The 13,803-nt window shown below is 47.3% G+C and overlaps 1 protein-coding gene across 2 annotated transcripts in view; it reads right to left on the bottom strand.

The window, feature by feature from the left end:
* WDFY2 (WD repeat and FYVE domain containing 2) overlaps positions 1–13,803 on the bottom strand; it is a 124,438-nt gene that overhangs the window by 52,122 nt on the left and 58,513 nt on the right. The gene's annotated exons all lie outside the window — the stretch shown is intronic.

Here is a 13,803-nt window from a genome sequence, read left to right as displayed (position 1 = left end):
GGTCAAAAATTGGCAGCTCAAGATCGAAACCCATGTGGATATCAAGACTACCAACGGTCATTTGCTTCATCTATTCTGTGCTGGTTTTACTAAGAAATGCAACAATCAGATTTGGAAGACCCATTTGCTCAGCATCAGCAGGTCCACCAGCTCTGGAAGATGATGGGACGCATGACCCAAGAAGCACAGACAACGTGAAAGAAGTGGGCGATAAACTGATTCCAGGCAGCATTGGAAAAGACATAGAAGAGGCCTGCCAATCCATTCGTCCGCTCCATGGTGTCTGTTAGGAAAGTGAAAATGCTGAAGAAGCCCAAATTTGAACTGGGAGAACTCATGGAGCTTCATGGGGAAGGCAGCAGTTCTGGGAAGACTACTGGGGATGAGAGACAGGTGATCAAGTTGAATGAGCTGATGGATATGAGCCCCTAGTCTAAGAATCTGTTTAAAATTCAGACTTTTAATGGTGAAAAATAGAAATATCATTTGTGGGGGGAAAAAACAAGGAATTTAGCATTTATTAAATTTCTCCTATTTACTAGACACTTTCAGGAACTCTATGTATTGTCTTAGTACACAACGATACAAATAAACAGTACCTGTAAACTAGGAAGTACGTATAAATACGACAGCAGAAACGTCAACCAAGTGCTATGAGAAGCCCTCAGATGAGCCTTTAACCCCGGAGTGGGGCAGCTTCTCAGGAGAGCGGCTTTGGGGCTTTTGGACAATTGTTAAGGGCTTGGGAGGAGTTCCTCAGGCGAAGGAGGCAGGACAGCAAGAGGTCACAGCGCCTATTAGCAAGGGGACTCCGTGCATGTGGGCAAGGATTTGTGAACCAAACAAGTCTGATATTTGGGCAGGAGAGTCTGTAACAGGTGAGACCGACACCGTGGGCAGGAATTAAGAAATCCGAATCGCGTGCTTCCAGGAGTGGCGGAGTCTCTGCGCTGAGGACCGGCGCAGTCACACCAGAATTTCGGGTATGCGATGGCATGGGCGCTGCAGGAGGTGGGGACGGGAGGGCGAGCCTGGAGCTTCCTGCGGCAGTCCGAGCAAACGCTGCGGCGGGTGGAGAGGCTCGAAGCACTCGCGGCACCAGGCCTGAAAGCGCCTGGGGACAGTTCTGAGGCAGGCGGGTAGGCCAGGGTGCCGAGTGCGAGTGCCGGGCGACCTGCGGGGGAAACGCGCATCTCCGCTAAGTCCCGCTTCTGGTCGCGGCTCCTCGGTGATGCCGTTGACTGGGGCAGGGGAGAGGGCCTCCGCTGGGGGAAAGGGAATTGTTTCTACTCAGAACACGCTAAATCACGGTCTTGAAGGCTCCCGGGTAGGAATGCCCAGTAAGCGGCTGGGAGTCTGCGCTCAGGCTTTGGAGGACAGAACGTGCCACCTTGAGAACGTGGGGGACAATGAAGCTGCAGGAGCAGATCACCAAAAAGGCACACGCGGCACAGGGCGGGCCGTGGGCAGTCTGACACTGAAGGCTCCGCCAGAGAAGGAAGGGCCAGCGGGGGAATGCGGAGAGACCTCGGGCCTCACTCATCTGAAAACGCCACACCAGCCACCCAACCACAACATCACGCAACCCACCGGAAGGCGCCTCTCCAGCTCCTTTCTCTCCTAGTCACGACAGACAAGCTCTGGGCAAAAGAGCCCACCCCCTCTCCAATGCAGGACACCGCTGGACCCGAGTGACCGCTGCGGAGGGGAGAGCCATGCTGTTCTATACGCTAGGACAGCAAGCAGTCTTTTGGCCATTGTGTAATTTGCTTCAGTGAGCTGATAGTGTGCTTCCTGCACTAAAAAGTATTTATAAAACTGCAACATTCACTGGTAACTGAGTAGAGTCACGCTCCCATCTGTGGGACAGGAGATGAGTGGATTGGGATTTGGGGCACTTACTTTGAAGGCGCAGCGCTGAAGGGGCCATACACACACAGGGAGGGGCACCCACTTTGGAAACCACACCTCTTCTGGGTGATGGCCACCCTGAGTCACTGTAGCATCCACGTGTGGAACAACGAAGAGACACAAGCCCAGCCGCGAAGCCTGGCACTGCGCCCCCGGGGCCGGGGCCGGCTGAACGTCTCCCCCTGCGTGACCGTTGGCTCCAGCACAGCGAGGCGAGGAAAGAGCCTGTTTTCAAGGCTGTCTCAGATCCGAGGAGGCCCATTAACACCAGCCACAGCACTTCAGCGACGTAGGGACCGTAAAAGAGTAACTGCTTCCTTCCCACATTTTGGCTCTAGTGAGGTCTCAGGCTTTACAGCAAGAAATAAACGTCAGGCAGCCCTTCGGGGTTTCACAGCTCTGTTGTCGCCAAGGTGCTCTGTAAGGGGTGCCCTCAAAGGCGACCGGGAAACACCACACCAGTCCCTCTAGGCTCTGACCTTGCGCCCCAAATGACAGCGATGTGAGAACCACGGCCTGAAGCAGAGTTTGTATAGGACATAACCTCAAAATAAAAATTAGAAAGATATTTGTGCACACAGAAGATATTATTTTCACATGTCTAAATGGAAATAATTGATGAAGGGTTTGTGACAAATTGCTGGTGTTAAAAAAAAATTTGTAGGACCACAGCCCACTGGACACTGGCCGAGACAACCCAGACTCCCAAAGGAACAGTACGTGACGCAGCCCTTGCTGGCCGCTAACCCGCCCTCCTCCCGTTGTGTCTCGTGGTGAGAAATCTGCTGTCTTCTCAGGCCTCCATTCAGAGCATCTCTGGTAATCCGCACACTTCTTTGAGCCCAACCTTCTCCCGAGGGTGACGAAAGTCAAAATGGTAGCAACTTAGATAAGAAACGTTTCTGCAGAAAAAAAATTGTATTTGACAGTCCATGTTTTGCAAATCACTGGCAAATTACTGTAATGTGGCAGCAAAGGCTGAATGAAGATGGGACTAGGAATAGGTTGAATCATCCTAAGGAGGAGTGTGCTACCCTGAAGATACTGCCACTCCTTGGAACTGGCCTACTAAGTCCACGTGACGGACTTTAACGGAGGTTTCCTGGTCACCACCAAAGGCAGATGCTGCTGCTAATGACCACGACACTGACAAGAGCTATTATTTATGGAGCTCGTCATAGGCACAGGCACTGTTCTAACAGCTGACGTGTATGATGTCCAATAATCCCCACGGCAATTCTACCAAACGGATACGATTATTATCTGCGTTTTACAGATAAGGAAACTGAGGCACAGAGAGTGAAGCACCTTGCCCAGGGTGACCCACCTGTGGGGTGAGAGTTGGGATTTGCCTCAGGCAGTTTGATTCCAGAGCCTGTGCTCTTCACCTCTCTATGCTGCCAATGTGATGACAGACTATGTTGATTCATTTGCTCAGGAAGTCATCCGACAAGTGTTTACAGAGGACTTACCATTCACTTCATGGGCACTGCACTGGGTGTCAGGGATGCAGCAAGGGGTCAAGCAGAGCAGCCACTGCCTGGTGGAGCTTATACTGAATATGTGTGTTGATCAAACTGTCACCCAAATAGTACAAAATGGCAACCAGGACAAATGCCACAGAAGCGGGGCACTCGGAACCCAGGGGGTGATGGAAGGTCAGGAAGACTTCCCTACAGAAGCAGCAATTAAACCGAGAGCTGAGGGGTGGAAGGCAGAGCGGGCAGAGCGGAAGGGAGCGTCCCCAGAGGCGCTCTGTGGAAGGAGGGGACACGGCGAGCGCAGGAGGCTGAGAGTGGGCCGCTATGGCTGCACCTGCACGAGCAAGGGCTCTGCGCAGGAGGAGGCTGCAGAGGGCGGGGGCGGGCGTGGCAGGGTCACACAGGCTACGTGGAGAATTCCGGCCTGTGTCCCGAAGAGCAAGGGAAGGACAGTGGGAAAGGGAATTAACAAGATCAAACGTGTCTTGTAAAGATCCTTCTAGATCCAACATGGAAAACCAACTGGAGGAGGCAGAATGGACACGGTATGGCCAGTGAGAGGGTCAGCTGAAGGTCCAAGGAGAAGAGGATGGAGCAGGGCAATGGGGTGCTGGTGACGATGATGATGACGAAGAAAGAGGGGTGAGTGGAGCTATTTGGAAGGAACAAATCTATTAAGTGATGGACTGGGTGGAGTGGAGCAAAGAGGAAGGAAGATGACTCCAATAACCCCTGGCCCTTGCACCAGGGCAAACAGTGGTGACCGTCACCAAAATAGGGAGCACTGAGGAAGGGCAGGTATGTGGGGAGGAACAAGGAGTCTGGTTTTGGATCTGGTGAATTTGCGGCTCCTTCGACGTACTCAACAGGAAATACTCAGAAGGAAGTGGGGACCTCAGAGAAAAGAACTAGACAGAGATGACAAGTTGAGCTGCTGTCACATGGGGGGCCAAGTGAGGCCATGCTGTGGGTGAGGCCGTCTGGCAGGAAACAGGGAGGGCCCGGGAACCAGAGAGCTCCAACCCTGAACCGAAGCCGCTCAGACAGCCTTCTGTGAGGTCACCAGAGACACAGCGGCCAGAGCAGGGGAGGAGAAGCAGGGGAGGGCTGAGCTGCGGGACGCACAGAAAGTCTCTCAGGAAGAACCAGCAGAGCTCGATGCTGCAGGGAGGGCAAACCTGACGAGGACTGCACGACGTCGGGCAGACAGACCCACGGGCAGGCCTCTGGTAAGCACGGCCAGAGCTGCGAGGGAAATGCCGGGGCTGGAAGCCAGGCTGCAGAGCTCTGAGAGCGGGAAGTCACACAAGGTAACAAGTGACGACTGGCAGCCCTTTTGAGAAGTTTGGTTATGAGGAGAGAATGAGACAGAACTTTAGGCGAACAGGAAAGAGAGTTGTGATGTTTTAGTCTTTGCTTTAAGTCAAAAGAAACCTGAGTGTGTTTAAAAGCCTATGGGAAGGATGGGAGGCGGGGCGGGAGAGAGATCACCACGGTATGTGACAAAGGGAAAGCAGCTGGACACATAACACACTCATCAGCTCCTAGATACGGCCTTTCTGAAGCGTGGATGTGCTGTTTGATATGGCCAGGATAAGAAGGCGTCCACCCTCTGAAATGGGAATACAGTGTCCCTAGAAGGCCATCCCTGTGGCAGACAGTTCCTGTGGGTCGTGGGGAAATGATTTCAATCTTCTGGGCACTCCAGTGGATCCCCTTGGCACCCAATTTAAAATAGAGGGCAATCTGGGTGCCCCTACAGGTGATCATGCTACAGAATCGGTCTAAAAGTGGGATCAAGAAGAACTTTGAAAATTTATCATTGCATGGAGAGGCCACAAAATAATCTTAGGCCACAGAATGCTCTTGGCATCTGCATTCACTACTACTTGAGTGAGTTTTTAGATGACATGCAGGTACTGAACAATAGATGGCAGGGCTACATGCACAGTGACATAACTGGAGGGAACAGCTTGTCCTTGAGATAGCCGAAGAAGCTCTATGATCTACGCAAATACTGAAAGCACACTAACTCACAACAGTGGCTTCTATAACAAAAACTCCTTCAATGAATTATACTAAATGAATGAATAGGAAGCACCTGGCATGTTGGCACCCTAGGCTTCTTGCTCCTAAGCAGAAAAAGCCTTATATACGTATATACATATATTTATATATTTATATTTAAGTTCACGGTGATCTATTAGCACAGGCTTGCAAGAGAGTAACTGTAGCAGTCTATAAAAAGAACTCCTCATGTGAGAAAGTCCAGTGGCATAAAATGATGAAACGACGTAGAAATGGTGGTCGTTTATGGTAGAAACCATGGCATGATGAATCATCAATTACGGTAATAGCGAAGTCACCTAAGAGTATAAAAGAAGGAGGCGGCCCTCTGGAGTCCAAGGTCCACATGTCTCTGAACACAGGACCTCCAGAAACTTTCTTCAACTCCACCTCTGTTGACCCCACGATTAGGATATTATATTCACGGAAGGTGCCACACTAGAAGTCCTAGAAAGCAGGGAAATGCCAGAAGTCACCTCGGTTCCTCCTTTAAGAACTCTCAGAATGCCGCACAATGACTGACAAGTCAGCCGAAGCACTGCTGTCTCTGAGCTAAGCCAGGAGGAGGTTTCAAAATGCTTTCTCTCCAGCAGCAGTGGCCCGACTGGACCCAGATGCTTTCTTCATAGGTTACATGTGTCACCTGATGGTCATAGATGCCAATTCAATGCCAACAAGAATCCCCAGTTTGGGGTGTGGTGAAGAAGGAAACTGTATTCAGTGCACACAGCTCAATGGTGATACAGCACAGCTGTGAAAACAGGCCGGCTGTGGTGCAGCCCTGCGGCCAGGCCCCTCTTCAGCTCGGCTGCTGTGCCCGGCTCTGCGCGGGTCTGCCTCGCTACCTGGAGAAATGCAGTGTTCGGTCTTCCCCGGAAAGGGGAAGCATGCTTCATCATACGGGGGGGAGCTGGCTTATATGGACAAAAGTCCCTGCCCCTGGTCCCTAACTGATCTGTCCTCATGCAAATGAGGACTACAATTCCTTGCGATTTGATTGGTCCAAAAAACACTGTCCCGATTGGTCAAGATATAGCCACTCATTGGTTGGAGCTGTGCAGTTTTGATTGGACAGGGAAAGCCTCAGTCCTATTGGTTGAAACAGGATTCTAGGGACTCCTTGGTAAGGGCTGGCCCAGGTGGCAGGGACACAGTGCAGGCAGGCAGCTCAGCACGGGCTTCCTGTGAAGTGCAGCGTGCGGAGAGGTCCTGGTGTGGAAATGGCTGCTAGGCTCTTTTTTTTATTTGTTTGTCTTTAATTTCTTTTTTTTTTTTTTTTAATTTTAGCCCAGTTAGCCACCAGGAGCCCTTCTTCTTTCTCCGAATTCATACTTGTCATCACTGTAGAATGTGATCTCACCATTTGGTTTCACTCCCAGTAGGCTCATTATAAGCACAATAAACAACAACTAATCCAAAACACCTTGCTATGTTAAATGCTCAAAAATTTTTAAATATTTTTTTGCAATGGTTTGATGCATGAAATAACACAAACTCCCAATCATTAGTGACCGACCTCGGACAATTCCTTGCAGCTGGGCTGTCCTGGCTATGTGAAGTAACCAGCCTGGTACAGTAAGAAGATCTGCCCAAGGGTCAGGGAAATCCTAGCTGCCACCACTATCTTGATATGTGACCTACCCAATGTATCATTTAATCTCTGGGAGGGTGGCATTATATTAAGATTAAGGCCCCTTTCAATTCTAATCTTCTGTCTCCTCCAAGGGGATTTTGAATTTTCCTCTAATATTTCTGGATACCTCTTCCTGAAGGCATCATATTATACTCTCACAAAATTGATTCCTAATCAGTAGTTAGAACACTGTTAGGGAAATACCACAGATTTATTACCGGAAGCACTAAGTTGGATAGTGTTCTCCCAAAATTCACATCCACCTAGAACCTCAGAATGTGACCTTGTTTGGAACTAAGGTTCTTACAGATGTAATTAGTTAAAATAAGGTCACAGCTGGATTAGGGTGAGCCTTTATTCCAATGACTGGTATCTTAGTGAGGAAGTCATGTGAAGACACAGAGACAGAGCGGAAGGGATGGAGAGATGGAGGCAGGGTCTGGGGTAACATACCTACAAGGCAAGGAATGCCAAGAATTTCCAGCAACCACCAGAAGCTAGGAAAAGGCAAAGGGGGATTCTCTCCCCGAGCCTCTAGAAGAAGCATGCCTTTCTGACGCCTTGATTTCAGACTTATGGCCCCCAGATCTGTGAGAGAACAAGTTCTGGTTTTTTAAAGCCACTGGTTTGTAGTCTTTGTCACAGCGGCCCAAGGGTACTAACATACCAAGTACCAACATGCTGCAACTGGGGGTGACTCATCTTGCTGTCACGGCAATACACAAAGGCTGCTACAAATACTACAATTCCTTGGCCCCCCTGAATATAATAAAACAGAGTTCAAGATCCTGGTTTCAGGTGAGATAAACAGCTATGATGATTCTTAGATTTCCTTCTGGGGTATGCCGGGTATTATATTTTTGTGAAAATAAGCGGAAACCTCATTTAAAATGGAGCCAGAAGATTAAAAGAGAGCTCTCATACCCAAGTCACTCAACACACACACTACTGACCACAACAGGAAGACAGTACCTTGCATTTCTGATGGAAATGATACCATGGTACTTGACTATCTCAGCAGGAGCAAGAAAGGATTCCTCTTTGCCTAGTAACAGCTAAGTGAATGGAACACTGCCATAGCACAGCCAATGGGAGTCTGTCATAGCACAGCCAATGGAACACTGCCATAATGCGCCAATGGGAGACTGCCATAGCACAGCCAATGGAACACTGCTATAGCACAGCCAGTGGGAGACTGCCATACACAGCCAATGGAACACTGCTATAGCACAGCCAGTGGGAGACTGCCATACGCAGCCAATGGGAGACTGCCATACGCAGCCAATGGAACACTGCTATAGCACAGCCAGTGGGAGACTGCCATACGCAGCCAATGGGAGACTGCCATACACAGCCAATGGGAGACTGCCATATGCAGCCAATGGAAAGCCACTATACTCAAACCTTCAGTTTCCTCTGTTTACAGCAGCTCCTCCCACATCCAATAAAGGGGTGTCCTCTCCTTTGTTTCTCTGGACTTGTGCTTGGTTCACCATTACAGGGCTAGTCCCACTTTGTAATTCTTTGTCATTCCCCAATAAACCCATCTTGCTGGGAAAAGTTATATCTGGTTATTTGCTAAAGGTCAACATTTTAAAAGAGGTAATTTTTCCTTTTATTTGAAAAAGTAACATCTTCTCTTAGAGAAACTACATTCCTCTACCTTGAAGCCACAGGTCTTCTGGAAGGGGCACGCCTGTTGCTTCCCTGTTACAGCAAGCACCCTGCCTGCGTGATTACTGGGACCTGTGACACAGAGTCCCCACCCATGAGACTCTGCCAAGACAAACACCAGTCTGAATTCCATCATGGGAAGCAATTTTAGAACACTGAGGGATACAGCTGCTGAGACAGTAAACACAAAGTAACACTATCATGAAGTTGTTAATTTAATTGTAAAATACGAATCTCCAAGTAACAATAAATGATAAAGAAGCCATATTCCTTCAATAATCTCAAACGTTCTTCAGATTTCTAGTCTTACTTGAAAAAGAGGAGATGAAGGACTTATTAATGGCCTATTTTAGGGTCCCACAAACTCTCAAGAAGATATCACACTTCTACTTAAGCCTCTTAGTTCCTTGCCTAATGTATCCCTGCTTATAAATTTCAGGAAGCGGAGCTGAACATCAAATTCTTAAATGACCGCCCAAACTTAAACACAGGATCCACTCCTGTAGCATCAGCTGTTGAGAGCCATTCATCCTGCCAGCTAAGTGCCCAACTTTGGTTTTAGCGTCCTGATGGCAGGAACTGAAACGCCTTCTCTCCTTCATTCAGCAGACATGTCACAAAGCCTGCGCTGTGGTCCAGGGATTCGGTTGGGACATAACACCGAAGCCGACGCATCAACAAATGAGAGAAGACAGGCGGCGCCCCCCCACCCCCCTGCATTGCCGAGAGCGGCTTCCTGGCGGGGTGAGCAGAAGGCAGGCGTGCCCTGCAGGCCTTCGCGCTCTGACCCAAGAAACGTGACGGGTGCCACCCGCACAGAAGGAGCACCGCAAAGCTGAAGGAGGCGGTGTATGTACAGCAGGGTGCTTGGTGCACAGTAGCTGCCCAGTAAACATTTAGCTCCCTATTTTTTCACTCCCTTGGATAACCTACATGAACTAACAATAGTACATGCTATGAGAATATAATAACCACAAGGGCTACCCAAACAGCAGCAAATCCATACATCGTCAGCATCGCTTATTTTTTATAATAGTAACTATTCTGAATGTTAACCTTTATATAATAAATCTTTTCCTCTTGTCCCAATCAAACTTCCTGTTAACACATACATGAAATTAATCTTTGGAGAACAGAGATTGTATCATTTTGGGGACTTTTTCAAAGTATTTTCAACGACTATGCATTTATCTTGGCAAGATTTTAATAAGAATTTGGGCTCACTCGTAGTTTTGATGAAGAAAAATATATTTATAAAATGATTACATATACATCTCTATGCCTATCCTATAGCTACAATCCAGTAGGGTTGGTAAAAATTAGTTTAATGGAAACTCTTTAATTTCTGTTTTGACATTTCCTCACCAGTCTCTTATCCCTTCTGAATACCGTAGAAAGTCTCGCCGTGTGGTGATGGGGAGGTCTTCTCTGTTAGGAATCCAGTTCCTTCACACAATGCTAACTGCTCGTCCTGTGTCAAGCTTTTTAATCTATATTTTATTGATTATGCTGTTACAGTTGTCCCATTTTTTCTCCCTTTTATTCCCCTCCACCCTCCACCGCCCCGTCCCCCAGCACCCCGCTCCCCCGCCCTTACTTCATGTCCATGGTTTGTACATGCACGTTCTTTGGCTTCTCCATTTCCTATGCTCTTTTTAACCTCCCCCTGCCTATTTTGTACCTACTACTTATGCTGCTTATTCCCTCTACTTTTCCCTCCATTCCTCCCCCTCCCTCTCCCCTCTGTTTTATTGTTCATAGTTTTTGATCTTCTTTTTCTTAGATAAGTCCCTTTAACATTTCATACAATAAGGGCTTGGTGATGATGACCTCCTTTACCTTTACCTTATCTGGGAAGCACTTTATAAGCTTTTTAGAATCAAGCCCCAACCATCTATTGTAATTTATACCCTATTAATCCTCTCCCCAAAGTGTTGATCTCTTGCCAAACGATCCCCCCAAACATTTCCTGCCCTTTCTCACTGCCATGTTTTTTCCCATGCCCTTCGCCTTGCCTGAAGTGCCTTGCCTTCCTATCTCCAGCTACTCAAATCCTAGCCCATGTTCTAAATCCTGCTCACATCCAATCTCCACAGAGTTGCCCAGGTCAGACCGCCCCCTCCAGCTCTGTCTGACCTCAGCCTTGTCAACATCGCACTTGGCGTGCTGCTAGTGTTGCTGTTACTTCTTTGCAGTTTGGGTTACTTTTTTCATAACTTCATTTTTTTCCCCAACTGAAAGATAAGTTCTTTGAGACCAAGAGCCACATGTTAGAACTGAGCATTATATTCGGCACACAGCTGATATTTAAATATTTGTTGGTTGGCTAGAATACATGAGACATTATGACAGAAAATTTTAACATCCTACTTCAACATAAATAGCAGTTAGCACAATGGGACTACATCTTTCAACCTTAAAACAGAAGACATTTATAGAAACTCCAGATAACTTCTTCCACTATAGAGGATAATTTCATTGTGAAAAATATTTTCAACAGCAATAGAATGATACAAATAAACTATCTCAGAATTTAAGCAGGCACTTACTACAACCAGCTGTGTTAAATACTAATAGTCTTTGTGCTTTAGTCAATGACTTATTGAACAAATTATTCATTGTGCCCCAATTTGCACAACAAACCACACTAAGATCTGCTGGGAGAGGAGATGAATAAAAGACTGAACAAGTCTTTAGCATTCAACATTGTATTTAATGAAGGAGAAAGACTTCACAACTTTTTACAAAACAAGTTAAATAAGCAAATAAATATAGTGAACCTACCAAGTATTGTGTGTGATTAAATCGAGTTAGTAGGGCTCAGAAAACACCTGTCCACAAAAAAATAAAATAAAAGAAATGGAGAGGGGGAGGGTATTTGAACAATGCCTTGAGAGACAACTGAGACTTTGTAGACCATGATGGCAGAAGGAGTTTGGGGCTATAAATTCAGGAAAAGCAAGTTACAGACATGAAAATATGCCCTCAGCCCATCTTTGCTTCTGTCAGTCGGTGATCTAACTTGCTACTTCATAGGAAAAACAAAAGGCCATTCCTCTCCTGCACCTTCAAACTGTCTCTGCCTTTCCCTCCTGTCTGAAGAGTCTCCCCATTCTTTCCCAAAGCTAAATTCTCCACACTGTTCTGGCCACTCCCGTTGCTTGTCTCCTGAAACATCTTGTCCCAGTGCTCGCCGTGTCTCGCCTTCCTTCTGCGGCCACATTTCTGAAAGAATGGCCTATTCTTGTTATCTCCACTTCCTAATTCCCCACTCAGTTACATAAGGTTAACTGCCTCTTAAATCTTTTTTATTCAGTAAAATAATAAGGATTTGCTTTCTGATTTCTTCCTTTGTTTTAAAATAAGTTAACCAGTATTTCTTTTTAAAATATATTTGCTATCTTCAGGGAACAGTGAATGTATAGTCTCTGAATAGATTTCTCACGTCCGGAGAGTCAACTATTAAACAGGTGAGGCTCTGTAGAAGTACTTTCAGTAAAGAAACTGCTAATGTAGTGATCAATGAGAATTCTGAGCCTTAAACATGCTGTTTTCTCCATGTTTCTTTCTCTAAGTCAGAGCTCTTTACAAGTCTCCAGATGAGAATAGGTAGTGCATACAATTCATCTTTTTTGGCAACACAGAACAAGTACTTTTAGGGAAATTGTGTCATACAAGCTGGGCCCTTCATCTTCTTTACAACATGGGGCCAGTCTGCTGTCCCGACACTGTTCTACAGGAGAAGCGCCCCCATCCTGCTCAGGTCTCTAGCTGTTTCATTGACCAAAGAAGCAGTGGCTTACACACAACGTGCAGCCAGAACTCTCCAGAACTTACTTTGCTCACCCTTCTTGCCTTCAAAGTCAAATTAATCAGCACCCACTAACCACCTACACTGATTTCAAAAATGCGAAGAACAACCCATGTTATATACACATAAGCCTTTCCATGGACAGTGAGTATGATACACACTACTCCATGAAACGCTGGGCAGTATATGGATCTCAGTTCACCTCTTCAGATTTCCTTTGTAATAAATTCTTTAGTTCATTAAGCAATCCAGTCATCTCCCTTTACCTTTTAAAAATAGCTTTATCCACCCTGGCTGATGTGGCTCAGTGGACTGAGTGCTGGCCTGTGAACCAAAGGGTCGCTGGTTCAATTCCCAGGCAGGGCACATGCCTGGGTTGCAGGCCAGGTTCCCAGTGGGGGGTGCACAAGAGGCAACCACACATGGATGTTTCTCTCTCTCCCTTCTTTCCCCTCTCTCTAAAAATAAATAAAATCTTAAAAAAAAAAAAGCTTTATCCTCCCCCTACCCCAGTGTTTTTAAATGGCTCTCCTTAAAGTAGACAAGATCTGTGCCATGAACTTCTATTCTCCTAAGGAATAGAGTTAACAGAGCTACCAAATGCACTGGATATTATAGACATTCCATAACTACATTTTAATAGGCTGATTTGCAGGTATCAATATTAAGGTCACCAAACAAATGGTTTGACTGGAGATCTAACAGAACATCGCAGGTCCACCTCTTCAGGCTCCTTGCGGGGGTCAGGGCAAGACTACAAAGGGACACCTACATTCCTTATGTCTAAACGTTCCCAAGTTACACTATTAAATAAAACATGGTCTCTTCCTCCAATCTTGACAAATACACTTTCACCCGCCTTAGGGTACAGGTACAAATCTGGAATTTTTAGATTCCTTAAAGTTCCACACACCATGGTGCGGTGATGTGGGAGGGCCCGCCCCCGCCCACTCCCTTCCCTTCACGTTCTCACGTCAGTCAGCACCTCGAGGGGCCTTGTGCACAAGTGCACACCCCACCCACCCCAAGCCCTGGCCGCCCTTCTGGTGAAGGTGGCTGGTTTCACCCAGTGCCCAGGGCGTGAGGGTAAACAGAGTGAGGGCGTGAGGCGGACACACCCCTCTGGCCCTTCAGGTCCTTCAGCCGGTGGTGCAGTGGGGCCAGAGCGGAGTCTTCTGATTCACGGGTCCCAGAACAGGGCCTCTCTTGGCCAGAACTCAAGGCAA

Source organism: Pteronotus mesoamericanus, unplaced genomic scaffold (assembly GCF_021234165.1).
Source record: "Pteronotus mesoamericanus isolate MK-2021 breed Mesoamerican mustached bat unplaced genomic scaffold, CSHL_Meso_final contig_94, whole genome shotgun sequence".
Lineage (NCBI taxonomy): Eukaryota > Metazoa > Chordata > Mammalia > Chiroptera > Mormoopidae > Pteronotus > Pteronotus mesoamericanus.
The sequence above is the reverse complement of the archived record's forward strand: the minus strand, read 5'-3'. Positions and strand labels throughout refer to the sequence as shown.